We start from the raw sequence: 14,439 nt of genomic DNA, 5'->3' as shown, positions 1-14,439 counted from the left end.
TCCAAATGTTCGCAACTATTACTTTTTTATTTGTAATTATGTTCTTGCAATGGATTCTCATGAATGTCTCCTCCATAAACCCACCCTCCCCAACCTGCGCCACCGGGGACTCCCCTGTCCGCTATCCTGTGAAATCACTCCCCTTGAGCAAGGCACGCATCGGAAGGCAAGGGCGCGTGCTTCTCTGCTCCAGAACATACCCCACCTACGGCGTCTCAGTATCACTCAGGTACCTGGATCATATCATGTCAATGGCGCATGTACAGGCCCGGACTGGTGCTTTCGGGCACCGGGCAATCCCCCGGTAGGATGGATTGGAGGTGGGGCCGGTTTTGGAACAGGGGGCCGGTTTTGTGGCTGGGGGCCGATTTTCATTCTGGACGTCACTACTTCAGAGAGAAGTCATCAGGTGTCATGTCTGAGAGTCTCAGACAGACACTACACCTGGCTGGTGACTTCTCTCTGAAGTAGTGATGGCCGGATTGAAAATCGGCCCCCCCAGCCAAATACTGTACCAGGTCTGAATACCGAGATGAGTCCACTCCGCTCTAGCTGCAGCCTCAGCCTGCAGGGAAAACAGCAGCGCCAGGCCAGCAACAGCAAGGTTGATTGATTGACCGCCCGCCGCCTTGTGTCTGTGCAACTAAACACGGAGGAGGAGGAGGTGCCTGTGCGCAGCGCGCAGAATTATGCACTGTCTCCTCCTCCGCCGCGTCTGCGCGCCTCTCTAGGGTGCGCTGATGATGTAATTCTCTGATTCCCGCATGCGCACAGCGCATTGAGCAATTAAAATTGCGCGTGACTGCAGTGACGAGAGTCACAAGACAAGTTGTCAGCAGAGGTGCGCACTTCTTCACCATCCGGAGCAGCCATAATTTAATTATTCTACTGGCAAGCTGACTAGCTGTAGCCCCCTTGTGTCTGTCCTCAACAACAGGACTGTAGTGCAGGAGGTGAGTACGTTTTTCCACCCGGCACCAAATGATTGTGTTCATGATGTGGTGGCACAGAGTTGGCGGGCCTCACGTAGTGGCGGTGGTCTGACTCTGGTCTGTGTCCTAAGGCCTCCTTCCTGAGTGCCTCTTCCAGTTCCTCAAGCCAGGGGGGGACTTGGAACCGTCCGACTCCTCACCCTAGTTATTCTAGGGTTGCCGTGTAGCTGCTGGGAATACAATCTGATGACCTGTCAAGCCGCAGCAGAAAGGCGGGCTCTGGTTTCGCGTTGTCTTTGCCCCTGGCTCGCGCTATTACAGAGAGCACCCACCGCTCGCTCGCTCATTTCCTGTGAGGAGAATGATTGGCGGACGATGGGGTGCAGGAGACACAGGCAGACATGATTTAAGTGTGAATAATAATTATTGTGGGTTAGAGAAGTGTGAGTGGTGGCGGGAGGGAAAGAAAGATAGCAGCGAGAAAGGCACGCAGAGAGGGAGGAAAGGGGAGATAAAAAGGATTGGTTAAAAGGACAGGTACTAGGAGGAAGTGTGGCCGAGTCATTCTCACTAAAATTTGGGGATGCATTTTTTCTATTTTTTTTGTTTTGTGGCATAGAAGTATCGTATCACTCACCTGTATTGTTTTCCAAAATGTTTTTCCTTTCAGGGATGGATGTGGTCTTCTTTCCAAAGGGCATTGCCTTGTAAAATGCAGGTGTTTTGTATAAAGCGCTGGAGCACCCCGTGGTGGCTTCTATGAGCCTATGCAACCTGTCTGTCAGTGAGTGTGAAAGGGAGAGAGTGATGGAAGGTGACACCATCTAGGGGTTGTCTCTGAAAGGCCTGGAGAGTGGTTGGTGACTGGTGAGAGCCTCAGCGAATTTGATTTGTGCTTGAGGGAGTGTGTGCCAGCCCCCAGAGCACGGCTTTTATATTTCCGCTTTGTGTGCGACTGTGAGACGCAGAGAAAAACAACAAGAGAGACCTCATTTCATGAAGGGCCTTATCTGCAAACACATTTTCCCATGCTTTCCATGTGACAAAGGAAAGAGGCCGGGCTTAACCTACATTAGTGACAAGGTAGCTAAAATGTCCCTTTGTTCTTTCTCTGTCCGCAACCTGTGCCTGCCACTCGCATGTACCTTGACCTTTCACTGGGTCCACACAATGCCTTGAACCAAACAGCATCTTCATGTGTGGTGTAAGCAGTCCAATGCAGATTGACTTTGAGACACAGAGAATTTGGAAAGTTTGGACAAATATTTACATTTTTTGATCTACATCACTGTTCCTTATGGATTCTACTTTAACGCACAAAAATTATGCTTAAACATGAATTATCTTTTGTTTTGTAGTTAATTTATGATTGTGAACTACATCACACTGAAATACGTGGGAAAGGAATACAGTAAAAAGAAGGGTGCAATGTTTATACGATTGTTTTCATCCACCACTCCACCATTCATAGGTAGGAAGGAGCGCACATTCAGTTTTTGCAAACACTTTCTTATGTCTGGGTTTAGCCAATGCATTTTGATTTTACTAACATAAATATAATACATTTATAGGGGTTTTCGCCAGCCTACTTCATTTATATATCTTTAATTAAGTCATCCATATTGTTCTTCCACCCACAACAGCACACTGCACGTGGCAGTCCGCTTCAACCACTGGCAAACTTAACTGAGATTGAAGCAGTGCTTAATTTGAGCTGGTGGTTTCTGGTGCTCAGCACCAGCGGCACTCAATTGTCAACACCGGCACATAGACAAACTGTGCTACCAGGTGGACATTTAACCGCATGCGTGCGGGCGGAATTCCGCCCGTACGCTGAGTTTTTCTAAATCGCACTTTACGTGACGAGCTGGGCTCGTCATGAGCGTGCGAGGAGGCTACCTCATTACGAGCCCAGCTCGTCATGAGCGTGGAAGGGGTTAACATGGAGACCAGCTACTACAGGTGCCCTTCAAAGAGAGAGGTGAGGAGACTGGTAGGAAGTCACAGGGTAATAATGTACCCGTAAGAGAGAAGTATTCACACTAATGTGTGGTCTGTAATTTGTTGTAAATAGGACCGGCAAGAAAATTAAGAAAAGAGTTGAGTCCAAGCCATTAACTGATTGCTGCACAGGTATGAAAAACTTAACGTTAACTTGGAGAAACGTACCTGTTTAAGTAGACAGAAAGAAGGAATACAACAAGGACATGTTTTTATTTCCACCAGAACTGGATCCGGCCCGTGACTCCCAATCATTGATCCCCAGCGCCCCCTTTCTGGATTAATACGTGGATGGGTGCTCATTAACTAGGTCAGCTGAAGGTAGGCTATGTGATGGTGTCCTTAAATAAACGCACGAAATAGAGTAGAAAACGGTATTGGTATGAACAAGAACTTTGTTTCTTGCAGAATGATGACCGCTGACTGTTAACCACACTTCGAAAAATTAGTATCACTCTCCACTTAGGAATTTCCAAGAAGGTATGCTAAGTGATTTTTCAGGGCGACAAGAAGTAGGTGAAAGGTTTGACATACTGGTGCTGATTAGTGTTTTATTATTTTTTTACTTCGTAGATCATTCAACAATTGCCTATAGTAAGAAAGCCCTGATGAAAGCCCGTGAAGAATATATGCGTGGCTGGAAACGCGTCGGCATTGATTAATAACTGTGTCATTTATGACTTGATTTAAAACTTGTTTCATAAATTGATGTAGATATCCACTTAGCTCACAAAAATTAATTTGAATGTGATTTTTGGTCTTTTGATGAATAGGCATTGAAAGTGACAAACCGATCTACTGTCGTTTATAGTAATGTGTTTGTTGACAATTTAATTTTGGCTATAACGTTTGTTTATTTGTATAATAATGTCTTGTATTGTATGAATTGTATGTGACTGTGAGAATGGAAGTAAGTCCATTTCAAACAAAAGTAAACTTAAGAAAATAAATGGTTGAACAAAAAACAAAACCACCAAAGGAATATAGTGTGGTTTCTGAAAATTAAGGAGTGGGAATCCAGGTTCTTTGTTGTTGTAATTTCTAATTTAGATATCAGCACAACAACGTTTGTTCATTAATTCAATTTACATTAAAAAGGTCTAAAACATGTGCCGCAATCCCTTCTTATAGCTATGAGGGACTCAAATAGTCTGAATTTTCACACTGCTAGGTGTGTGGTGGTTAGTGGATGTGTTGGTACTGGTATTGGCAGCACTGGTAGGAGCTATGGGTGGTGAAAGGTGCAGTGGCTTTCAGACGAGCAGCCCCGGCACTTATTCTTTCACAAATTAAGCACTGGATTGAAGGCATTCTGCCCTTTGTCGAGGAGCACATCCACACATTCATTTAAGTGCCAGGGACTGACAATGTGTGTTAATTTAAATCAAAACATATATTTGCTTTTAGTATTGAGGAGGCCTGTAGATTCCACAAAAGTGGGCAACCAGAAGCCAAATCACAGGTATGCTGGCCTCAGTGGTCCTATGTTTCAGACTGTTATTTATATCTCCTCTAAATCACAAATAAACAAACTAAAAACATAAAGGAGCATGTTTAGTGTGCAATGCATATGCTGCACATAAATTTATATCGTGGCCCTCTTCATCTTATGAGTAGAATATTTTGTGAGCTGTCCACATTTTGTCTGAAAAGTGAATGAGTGAAAAGGATTTCCCAGACTCAGTTCTACCCGCCAAAAACAACTGGTTGAGAGAAAGCTATCATTTCGGACCTCTGTGTCAAATATAGCAAAAATATCAAAAGCAGGAATGTTCATCTTGGCGGAAAACAACAGATGTCTGCCCAAAGCTCTGCAATGTGCCCCGTTTTGCGTCAGACACTAAATGAAAACATAGAGCAAATCTTTTCTCTCATCCATAATTAATTGTTTTTCTTCGCTGGTTGCTCTGGACACAAAAAAGCTCCATTCTCTCAGATGAGGCAGGGGTCAGAAACAACCGAGCTGATTCATGCCATGACATTTACTTAGCCCTACTTTGCTTTGTGCTTAATATAAATTAAAAACGAATTGAGTTATTTCTACAATTAACTAAGTTGTAATTACAGATGTCACTATATGTCTATATAACAAAAGACGGGGACCATGTGGCTGTGCCCTCAGCTGATAAACTGACAAACTCGAGCACAGTTTTTTTCCTAGACTGCAACCACAGACATTCAAAAGCATATAATGCATACACAGTGCAAGCTTATAAAATATTACAATTGATTGCGTTATTTGACTTCTTCAAAAATATTAGAGGAATTCTATCCAAACTTTTGTAAAATATGTTTCTCTGTTGCATGGTCGGAGTCTTCCTCAAAAGCAAACATACAAGTTTATACTTTGGATAGAATTCCTTTATATCCGTTGGCAAGATGTCTAAAATCCCAAATATATTTAAAGTGATCTATTTTACAATCTTGACTTCCGGTGGTCAGTTATATCTGCTGACTAGTTTAATCACCATTGCCCCCAAATTAAGTCTTAGATATTCTCTCTTCTCAGGTTCATTGAATATATTATTTTGTCAAACATTCTAGCCTCTAACATGTGTTAGGCAACACTGATTCGCATATGTGTGGTCTCTGTCTAGAACGGCACACTATGTGAAAAACAATGACCTGGAATGAAATTTAAGCAAAGGTAAGAAGCTGGGATTAATAATATCATTCCCTTCATTGTATAGTCCCTTTGAAGCTTTGACCAGTGCGTGACAAGCACTGTAAAGAAGTCTTCCCTTTAAAAACTTAGGCCCCCATTTCTGAAAGTCTGTGGTGTGCAGAACACTAAGTGTTGGAACTGTTACTGCTGGCGTTAGCAAACTCCACTTGCTTGTGAAATACATTAGCATCGTTTGCTGTTTGTGTAATAACCAAATGGAGTAAACATCTCTGTATCCCTCTCTCTTTCTATATCCCTCTCTCTCCCACTCTCTCTCTCTGTCCCTCTCGCAGCTCGGGCACCCTCTTTCACCCTCCTTCTCCCTCCCTCCCACTCTTTCTTTCTCTCACCCATCTCTCCCTTTATTTCTCTCCCTCTCTTGCTCCCTCCCTCCCTCTCTCTCTCTCCCTCTCTCTATTTCTCTGTCCCTCTCTCTCCCTCCCTCACATGCTCTCTATTTATCCCTCTCAATCTCTCTCTATACCCATCCCTCTCTCACTCTCTCCCCCTCTCTCTACCTCCCTCTATCCCCCCTCTCTCCCTCTCTATCCCCATATCTCTCTCGGTTCCTCCCTCATTCTCTGTCCCTTTCTCTCTATCCTTTTCTCTCTCTCCCTCCCTCTATCCCTCCCTCTCTCTCTTTTCTATCCCTGTATTTCTCTCCCCCTCTCTCCTTCTCCCTCTCTCTCCCCTCCCTCTCTCCCCTCTCTATCTCTCCTCTCCCTCTCTCCCTCCCACTTCCTTTCTCTTGCCCCCTTTCTCTCCCTTTCTCTCTCTCCCTCTCTTGCTGTCTCCCTCCTACTCTCTCTCTCTCTCTCTCTCTCTCTCTATCCCTATCCCTTGCTCTCTATTTCTCTATCCCTCTCTCTCGCTCCCTCTCGTGCTCTCTATTTATCCCTCTCACTCTCTCTATACCTATCCCTCTCTTGTTCTCTCTCCCCTCTCTCTCCCTCCCTCTATCCCCCCTCTCTCCCTCTCTATTCCCATATCTCTCATGGTTCATCTCCCACTCTCTATCCCTTCCTCTCTATCCTTTTCTCTCTCTCCCTCTCTCCCTATCCCTCCCTTTCTCTTTTCTATCCCTGTATTTCTCTCTACCCCTCTCTCTCTCCCTCTCCCTCTGTCTCTCCCCTCTCTCTATCTCTCCTCTCTATCCCCCTCTCTCTATCACTCCCTCTATCTCTTTCCATCCCTCTCCCCATCTTTCTCTCATTCCTCTCCTTCCTCTCTCTCATTCTCTTCCTCTTTTTCTCCCTCTACTTCTCCCTTTCTCTTCTTCTTTCTCCCTCTCTCTCTCCACCTTCCTCCCCTCTCTCTCCTCCCCACGTAAAAACTTAGCCAGACCTATTGCCGCAGTCAGTGCTTGTTCATGCTCCCCGCGTTTCTACACAATATTTTTTGTCAATGAATGTATTATGCAGACGTCTTCATTTGTTTTTCATGAGTGTTCAGACCTCTTGGAAGATCCGCCTGGGGGTTGGGGTATTTATTTTATTTATGCATTTTTATATAGCGCAGACTTTACCCGAAGGCGTCAGAGCGCTTCACAATAGGAACAGAGCTGATACATGAGGAGAACATTACATGTGAACAGATTACAAAAGCAAACGTTAAGTTACATGAGGTAAAAGTGACAATTGTGAGCAAACGAAATACATGACGTAGCAAACAGTGCACAGGAGGAAAAAGTGAAAAGTGTGCCGGTTGCAAGAGAAAACAAAGTACAATTAGAGGTATAATACTGCAATATATGCTAGACACTCAGGCACAAGAACAAACGTTACGTAGGCAATGGTGGCACTTGTGCAAATATCAAAGGCAAACAAAATGTGAGAGGTAGCAAACAGTGTGTTACAAGAGAAAAGTGGCGTGTGCATGTTACAAAAGAGTACCAAACACAGGTACAAGGATAATAGTGCAATAAATGGCAAACACTCCAATCACAAGAACACACTGGGAAGGCACTTCCATAGTCATGGAGAATAGAATTTTCAGTAATGGGAGGTCTTCCTTCAGATAATAGTGAGGACGTGAATTACTTTTGGAGGTGTCTTTGGAGGAAGAGAACTTTGAGGTCCGTTTTGAAGGCCTGGGAGGAGGCGGTGGTCCGGAGCTGAGGCGGAAGGGAGTTCCAGATTCTCACCGCGTTGCCTGAAAAGGATTGGGCCATCGATCTTTCCTTCTTGAAAGTGGGAGGTTCAAGCAGTAGATTTTCCGCATTACGTGATGGTCTAGAACCTCCAGAGAGTTTCAGTTTATTCGACAGGTAGCGAGGAGAGGAGGAGTGCAAGGCTTTGTGGGTGATACAGGCAGTCTTGTAGATAGCTCTAGCCTCGATGGGAAGCCAGCGGAGGGTGGATAACATCAGTGTGATGTGGTCGCTTCTTTTGGCCCCATAAATGAAACGAGCTGCTGAATGGAGAACAGATTTAAGGGGGGACAAGTGGGATTTGGGGAGGATAGTAAGAAGAGAATTGCAGTAGTCCAATCTGGAGAGGACCAGCGATCGCACCAGGGTTATAAGGTCCTGCTCCGGGAAGAAGCGACGGATTCCCCAAAGAAGGCGCAGTTGGTATCGAGCAGACTTTGCAATGGAATTGATGTTGCGGATTAGATTGAGTTTATTTTTGGTGCTCTCTGAAAGAATGCCTATGGGTACATATGACTGGGTGGGTAACCTGATGTTCTTTAAGGTCATCATCTACTATTTACTGTGCTTTGAAAGTTGATAAAATTGGAATATGTAATGAAAAATGTGCTGTAAAATTCACCATTTTGGCCTGTCGTTTTCTAAAATTTTCTTAGGGGGGAGAACCCCCCCAAGCCCCCTAGTGAAGGTCGGGCTCGCTCGCTATGCGCTGGACGGGGGCTGGTCTGGCAAAATTTGCCAGGGCTGGTTTCAGTTCCCAGTCCGGCCCTGTATGTCAACCCCTTCGCTCTCTAGCCGAGCCACTCCCGCCACCTTGCGCTCGATATCGTCTGACGTGATAGGTCATGTGTGCAAGGCTGCCCACACCTTCTCTCCATCTAGCCCACCTTTCACTGACAGTATTGCCCACGTCTCTAGAGCAGCGAAACTACAAAGGACAATCCACAGGTGTGCGCATAACCACCCCCTCACCCAAAAGGTTCAGGCAAGGGAAGTGCTGAGGAGGGCAGTATATATGTCAAGGATGGTGAATGACCCACTCCCTCACCCCGAGCACCAGCAGAGACCCCTGCCCACCTTGATCAAATATCAATGTAACTCACCCATGTGAAGCAGGACATTGCACTAGTGGGGCCATATCGGCCTACCAACCCATCCCACCTCATTGACCGCAAGCTCCAACAAAGAGTCCCCTCCCTCTCCTAGTGTATACAGCGCTCACTCTTCTGATACATGGCACTGCACTGGTGAGGCCCAGTGCCTAATTTGCAAAAGAAAGAGTACCACTGCTCAAACGCTGCTTGTAAGTTGGCAGCCCGCAGTTATATATGGCGCTCTCAATAATGAGGAAGCGAGGTCCCAAATCCACTACCAGATAACCTCCTTCCCCCTTATCTCACTCTTGCACGATCCTGCTTTCTACCCTAGTGGCGGTTTCCTGTCTATTTCTTCCTCCATCTCTCTGCTTAGTTTGTTTTCCATCTCTTGCTCTCGGTAAAGCTTGATGCAGAAAAAAAGTGCCGGCCCCCTACAAGAGTGCCAGTGGGCTTCACCGGCTCGAATTAAGCACTGGAGAGGCCAGGGGCCCATGCCACTGCACTGGCAAGGTTGGTCATGGCTTGTCTAGAACCAGATTGCCCCATGCCCCCACCGCCGAGTCCCTCGCGGCTGGGTTCTCAGTGAGATGGAAAGCAGCCTCTCCATAGCTCTGGTTCTGATCTGGGACTTGTAAAAGGGCACTGATTTATTGCCAGGTTATCCCGACAGGGACATGCGCTCTTCCTTTGGCTGGGTACTGGCATACTCACTGCCATAGTTTCCTGTTCAGGAGTGGGCCATTCACAAGCACTTCAGGAGTGTGCCACTCAACAGCACTTTTACCGGCAACCATCAACTGAGCAGTGTTTTTTGCTTTTGCGCACAGAGTCAGTACAATGACAGATCTCTTACATGACACTTGCAGGAGTGATGCAGCAACGGCTGAGGCATGGAACAGGGCTCGGGGTTTGGGCTTCGTAAAATTAACTGGGATTCAATTCTGTCTATCTTAGGTGCAGTTTTAGCAGATGGAACCTCCACTCCAGAAGCAATCTTCGCTGAGACATTGTTCATTTCAAGATGATGCAGTGCTTGAAGTGCAGGTCTTCTGTCTAGGTTACAGCTCTTCTCCCTGAGACGCATTTGTTCACCCAGAGACACAACTCTTTTCTCTCGACTACGGCTCTTGTCTTTGATATGCAGTTCTCCACCTGAGATACTGTTCTTCTCCTTCAGTTGCAGATTTTCTTTTCAGGTTATCACTCTGCTCCCTGAAATGCAATTCTCAACCGAGAAGCGGGTCATCTCCATGGAGTGCAGTTCTTCGCCCTGAGATTAATTTTTCTCACTTAAATAAATGTACTCCCACCCCTTGAGCTACAGTTCTTCTCTCTAGTTTCAGCTCTTCTGAGATGCAATTCTTCAGCTAAGACATAATCCTTCTTGGGATGCACCTCTTCTCTCTCCCTTACTCCGCTTCTCCCAGAAGTGCAGTTCTCTACCTAAGGTTCATCTTCCTGCGGGAGATGCAATATCCACATGGGATATTTCCATATCCTGATCCCGATTTACAGTGGCCTTCCCACAGAACTTGAAGTGGCTATCAGGAAGGGTAGGCTACAGGGAATGTTATCCCAAAAAAAGTCCAATTCTCTTCTGTAGCCAGAGAGGATCATTGAAGTCGGTGGTAACAATGTCTGCACTCTACTAATCTTGAAACCCTCCCCATCCCCAAATCTACTAGGCACATGCATACATAGACTCCAAATATCATTCAGTGCCGCATAATTACACACCACATAATTACACTGCATTCAATGCAACATACAATCCAAATACCACTCAGTGCCACATAGTTACACACCACATAATTACACTGCACTCAATGCAACATACACTCCAAATACCACTCAGTGCCACATAGTAACACGCCACATAATTACACTGCACTCAATGCAACATACACTACAAATACCACTCAGTGCCACATAATTACACGCCACATAATTAAACTGCATTCAATACAACATACACTCCAAATACCACTCAGTGCCACATAGTTACACGCCACATAAGTACACTGCACTCAATGCAACATACACTACAAATACCACTCAGTGCCACATATTTACACGCCACATAATTAAACTGCATTCAATACAACATACACTCCAAATACCACTCAGTGCCACATAATTACACGCCACATAATTACACTGTACTCAATGCAACATACTCTCCAAATACCACTGAGTGCCACATAATTACACGCCAAATAATTACACTGCACTCAATGCAACATACACTCCAAATATCACTCAGTGCCACATAATTACACGCAACACAATTACACTCTATTGAATACAACATAACCTCCCCATAATACCACTCAGTGCCACATAATCGTATGCTACATTATTACACTGCACTCAATGTAACATACACTCTAAATACCACTCACTGCCACATAATTACACACCACATAATTACACTGCACTCAATGCAACATACACTCCAAATACCACTCAGTGCCACATAGATATATGCAACATAATTACACCGCACTCAATGCAACATACACTCCAAATACCCCTCAGTGCCACATAATTACACGCCACACAATTACACTCTACTGAATACAACACACTCCACACAATACCACTCAGTGCCACATAATTATATGCTACATAATTACACACCACATACTTACACTCTACTCAATGAAACATAAATGCACTCCACATAATACCACACAGTGCCACATAATTATATGCTACATAATTACACAGCACTCCATGCAACATACACTCCAAATAATACCACACAGTGCCGCATAATTACACGCCACATAATTACACTGCACTCAATGCAACATACACTCCAAATACCACTCAGTGCCACATAGATATATGCAACATAATTACACGGCACTCAATGCAACATACACTCCAAATACCCCTCAGTGCCACATAATTACACGCCACACAATTACACTCTACTGAATACAACATAACCTCCCCATAATACCACTCAGTGCCACATAATTACACGTCACATAATTACACTGCACTCAATGCAACATACACTCCAAATAATACCACTCAGTGCCACATAATTACACGCCACATAATTACACTGCATTCAATGCAACATACACTCCAAATACCACTCAGTGCCGCATAGTTACATGCAACATAATTACACTGCACTCAATGCAACATGCACTCCAAATACCACTCAGTGCCACATAATTACATGCCACATATTTACACTCTACTCAATGCAACATAAATGCACTCCACATAATACCACACAGTGCCACAAAATTATATGCTACATAATTATTCTGCACTCCATGCAACATACACTCCAAATACCCCTCAGTGCCACATAATTACACGCCACACAAATACACTCTACTGAATACAACATAACCTCCCCATAATACCACTCAGTGCCACATAATTACACGTCACATAAAACACTGCACTCAATGCAACATACACTCCCTATATTACCACTCAGTGCCACATAATTACACATCAAATAATTACACTCTTCTCAATGCAATGTAAATACACTCCACGTATTACCACACAGTGCCACATACTTATATGCTACATAATTACACTGCAGTCAATGCAACAGACACTCCAAGTACCACTCAATGCCACATAATTACACGCCACATAATTACACTGTACTCAATGCAACATACTCTCCAAATACCACTGAGTGCCACATAATTACATGCCACATAATTACACTGCACTCAATGCAACATACACTCCAAATACCACTCAGTGCCACATAATTACACGCCACACAATTACACTCTACTGAATACAACATAACCTCCCCATAATACCACTCAGTGCCACATAATCGTATGCTATATAATTACACTGCACTCAATGTAACATACACTCCAAATACCACTCACTGCCACATAATTACACACCACATAATTACACCTTACTGAATGCAACACACACTCCACACAATACCACTCAGTGCCACATAATTATATGCTACATAATTACACTGCACTCCATGCAACATACACTCCAAATAATACCACACAGTGCCACATAATTACACGCCACATAATTACACTGCATTCAATACAACATACACTCCAAATACCACTCAGTGCCACATAGTTACACGCCACATAAGTACACTGCACTCAATGCAACATACACTACAAATACCACTCAGTGCCACATATTTACACGCCACATAATTAAACTGCATTCAATACAACATACACTCCAAATACCACTCAGTGCCACATAATTACACGCCACATAATTACACTGTACTCAAAGCAACATACTCTCCAAATACCACTGAGTGCCACAAAATTACACGCCAAATAATTACACTGCACTCAATGCAACATACACTCCAAATACCACTCAGTGCCACATAATTACACGCAACACAATTACACTCTACTGAATACAACATAACCTCCCCATAATACCACTCAGTGCCACATAATCGTATGCGACATTATTACACTGCACTCAATGTAACATACACTCTAAATACCACTCACTGCCACATAATTACACACCACATAATTGCACTGCACTCAATGCAACATACACTCCAAATACCACTCAGTGCCACATAGATATATCCAACATAATTACACCGCACTCAATGCAACATACACTCCAAATACCCCTCAGTGCCACATAATTACATGCCACACAATTACACTCTACTGAATACAACACACTCCACACAATACCACTCAGTGCCAAATAATTAAATGCTACATAATTACACACCACATACTTACACTCTACTCAATGCGACATAAATGCACTCCACATAATACCACACAGTGCCACATAATCATATGCTACATAATTACACTGCACTCCATGCAACATACACTCCAAATAATACCACACAGTGCCGCATAATTACACGCCACATAATTACACTGCACTCAATGCAACATACACTCCAAATACCACTCAGTGCCACATAGATATATGCAACATAATTACACCGCACTCAATGCAACATACACTCCAAATACCCCCCAGTGCCACATAATTACACGCCACACAATTACACTCTACTGAATACAACATAACCTCCCCATAATACCACACAGTGCCACATAATTACACGTCACATAATTACACTGCACTCAATGCAACATACACTCCAAATAATACCACTCAGTGCCACATAATTACACGCTACATAATGACACTGCATTCAATGCAACATACACTCCAAATACCACTCAGTGCCACATAGTTACATGCAACATAATTACAGTGCACTCAATGCAACATGCACTCCAAATACCACTCAGTGCCACATAATTACATGCCACATATTTACACTCTACTCAATGCAACATAAATGCACTCCACATAATACCACACAGTGCCACAAAATTATATGCTACATAATTACACTGCACTCCATGCAACATACACTCCAAATACCCCTCAGTGCCACATAATTACACGCCACACAAATACACTCTACTGAATACAACATAACCTCCCCATAATACCACTCAGTGCCACATAATTACACGTCACATAATTACACTGCACTCAGTGCAACATACACTCCCTATATTACCACTCAGTGCCACATAATTACACATCACATAA

The 14,439-nt window shown here is 44.0% G+C and overlaps 1 pseudogene; it reads left to right on the top strand.

Moving 5' to 3' along the window:
- LOC144797975 (polyunsaturated fatty acid lipoxygenase ALOX15B-like) overlaps positions 1-14,439 on the top strand; it is a 175,930-nt pseudogene that overhangs the window by 27,199 nt on the left and 134,292 nt on the right.

Source organism: Lissotriton helveticus, chromosome 12, assembly GCF_964261635.1.
Source record: "Lissotriton helveticus chromosome 12, aLisHel1.1, whole genome shotgun sequence".
NCBI lineage: Eukaryota > Metazoa > Chordata > Amphibia > Caudata > Salamandridae > Lissotriton > Lissotriton helveticus.
This window is presented reverse-complemented; position numbering and strand designations above follow the sequence as displayed.